Here is a 3147-nt window from a genome sequence, read left to right as displayed (position 1 = left end):
TTAATGTCAATTGAGGATGATTGCTTCCTGGTTATCCTGCCCCTGGCTGCAGTCTTCCACACTTTTATTAGTTAAAATGTCAGTTAAAATGTCACAAAGCACTGAGCAAGATTTTGAATTCTCCATAATGCTTCTTCAAGCAGAATATTAAGCAAAACCTTAAAATAAAAAGGAACGGGAGAACAAGCTAAACAACATGATGATCAAGCCCCCAAACCTGCAGTTCTGGAAACCTTAAGATGGAGTCCAAGAAGTATTAGGTAGACCTAGAGTACAATCTTAGATATGTTTGCTCAGAAGTAAATCCTGCTGCGTAAAATGGGGCTTACTCCCAAGTAAATGTGCATAGGATAGCTGCCTTAATTAGATTCTACTAGGTTCGAAACAGGTTTCTTTTTGCACTGAGGTCTGATGGAGCAAAGAAACTATATTGGCTATTCCCCCCGTGGTTTTGAAAATATTAAATCTAGTTATTCAGTCTTTCCTTTGTGATTTTTCTTATTTTCTTCCAAATATGTGCCTGTAATATTTGTTGCACTGGGGCGGGGAATCTTGGATAGTTTACTCACTTAAAGTGAGGTTCCAAATCAAAGGTTGCAGTCCTATGCATGCTTATCTACATGTTAGACTCACTGACTGAATCCTGAGTAAACAGGCGGAGGATTAGACTGCATTTTATGGCCCACACTGACTTTGTTCTACCTTATGCTATGCTCATTTGTTCAGAAGTCTTATTCAGTTCCCATATCAGTGTGCATAGGATTGTAGCCTCAGAAAGCAGGAATTAAAAGGAAACAATTAATATACAAATATGAAAGAGTAACTCACAATTGCTACAGAACCAAGTTATCCTCTGCCGCCTTCAGGCTGCAGCAGAGAGCGAGGCCTGAGAAGACTCAAGTACCTTCTGGATCCTCCTCTCTGGCAACTTTTTGTTTCCATTTTTAAACAATTGATGGTGTCCCCCCCCCATTTAAATATTTTTGTTTAAATATCTTGGGCGGAGAACTGGTCTTGTGGTCGCAAGCTTGAATTGTTCCCTTTGCTAAGCAGGGTCTGCCCTGGTTTGCATTTGAATGGGAGACTAAATGCATGAGCTCTGTAAGATATTACCATTAGTGGTTGGGACCGCTCTATGAAGAGTATCTACATGCTTGCATGCAGAAGGTTCCAAGTTCCCACCCTGGCATCTCCAAGATAGGGCTGAGAGAGACTCCTGTCTGCAACCTGGGAGAAGTTGCTGCCAGTCTGGGTTAACAGTACTGAGCTAGATGAACCAATGGTCTGACTCAGTATATGGCAGCTTCCTATGTTCCTATACAGGATTATTAATTTTTAAAAATACTGTAAGCTGCTCTGAGCTTGTAAGAAAGAGCAGGATATACATTTAATAAATATATAAATGCAGGAAGAGGAAAAAATATTGTACATCTTTTAGTTTCTCATGCATGATGAGCCTCAAAGAATGTTTGGTATAAAAATGAGTTTAAAATGCGCTCTGTATATATTCATTGACAACAGAGGAAACAAGTAGTGCTGTCAAAGAAGAAATTACAATAGGGAAAGAAGATTATTTTTTGGATGCAAAGACTGCAGTTTTAGTTCTGTTCTGGAGTATTTGAAAAAGGGAAATTAGCACTACGAGTTCACAACCCTATTAATAGATTCCCTGCCAAATCTTGATTTTTCTTTAAATCGCATTCACTTTCATTAATAATTGTTTGCAGAAAATTATTAATGACATCATCTTGCCTATATAATTGAGTTCACTGCCGTTATGTCAGAGCTAATGATATTCTAGCAATCTCTTTTGATGAAGTAATCGGGAGGCTTCTGGGGCCTTTTTCAGCTGCTTGGGGCCGTGCTTCAAATGCAAATTAGTGTCAAAAGAGATTCTTTCTAAATTCCAGCCAATTAAAATACATTTAAAGGGCAGCTGCTTGAAAGAAAGGGTGGAAAAGACTACCAAGAAATCCTTTCCTACAGCGAAGTGAGAAACTATTAAAGGTATCAGGACACAAGTCATTAAACCTTTGTCAAACAAGATGCCCAGGCTCACACATGGTGGCTGTGGTTATTCATTATTATTTGTCAAAGTGGTGGAATCTGTGAGCAGAGCCTATCTTGGCCTACAGTCCGAAGCAAAGATGACACATTCAGCACCACCTTAAAAGAGACAGAGCAGGGAGTGTTTGTTAGGGTGTCAGTTTTCTGCTCTTGGCTCTTTAAACCATGTGTGTTTGGCAGCTTGCCCTCTGTGGGGCTGCATACAAATATTGACAGAACACAGTGGTATTTGTTAAGCTGGATCTTGGGAAGTGAATGATTAAAACTTCGAAGGAAGATCTGAGAAGTTCAGACCTTCCCTTGTCTCCCTGCTCCCTCCTCCCTCTGCTCAATAATCTTACAGCTTTAACAGAGTGAAAGTGAAAATGCTGAGTGTGGCCAAATGAGAGCCCTGACCTTCTTTTCTCTGCTTTGCCTTGTTATAGGTAAGGACGGACTTCTTAAATTATTTTTCTTGAGTGTTTTAAATCTTATTACAAATGCTGGGCTTCTATGTGTGGCAATGCTGAAAGGAACGACAGTATTAATGCTTTTGATTTAATCCAGTGATCTGGGTGGAAGTTATGGGACAATCTTGCAAATAGACAGATGATGTTAGCCAGTAACTATGCACCATCAGTGTTAATGCAACCTTTCTCACAGTTTCATTACAGTGACTGATAGGCACATGAATCTTTCCAGACATTTTAAAGACACACTTTAGATCTGAATATCTGGGAGATGTGAAATTCACCTCAGAATTACACCTTGTGGTGCTCATCTGAGAGTTCAAAGTTTGCTGTATGGGGTGTATCTGTGAAATGTTATTGTCTTTGCTGTGTAGTTAATCACTGTCAAGTTAGCTTTCTAGTGGAAACCAAAGGCTTCTCAAACATGTCTGACCAGAGGTTTTTATTCTAACTTGAGTGACTCTTGAACATGAACACATTTTTCTTTATTGTATGCAATATTTTAAAGACATAACTGAATGAATGAAAAATGGCACCAGACAATTTCTTTAAACTGGCTTTTTGTAGAGAACATTTTATCCATCACAACTTCAGACACGCTGCAGATATGAATATCCATAGTTGGTAGGCT

The 3147-nt window shown here is 39.1% G+C and overlaps 1 protein-coding gene across 8 annotated transcripts in view; it reads left to right on the top strand.

Moving 5' to 3' along the window:
- The first annotated feature begins 2295 nt into the window (after window positions 1-2295).
- The window catches only part of NCKAP5 (NCK associated protein 5), a 930794-nt gene continuing 929942 nt past the window's right edge, over window positions 2296-3147 (top strand). For 4 of the 8 annotated variants that reach the window (XM_053253151.1, XM_053253227.1, XM_053253159.1 and 1 more), the window contains exon 1: window positions 2297-2492. The gene's annotated coding sequence lies outside the window, so the exon portion shown is untranslated. Of the gene's footprint in view, window positions 2493-3147 lie in introns of all 8 variants that reach the window. The other 4 variants (XM_053253169.1, XM_053253184.1, XM_053253217.1 and 1 more) reach the window with 2 other exon arrangements.

The sequence above is a fragment of the Hemicordylus capensis genome, chromosome 1 (assembly GCF_027244095.1).
Source record: "Hemicordylus capensis ecotype Gifberg chromosome 1, rHemCap1.1.pri, whole genome shotgun sequence".
Classification (NCBI taxonomy): Eukaryota; Metazoa; Chordata; class Lepidosauria; order Squamata; family Cordylidae; genus Hemicordylus; species Hemicordylus capensis.
This window is presented reverse-complemented; position numbering and strand designations above follow the sequence as displayed.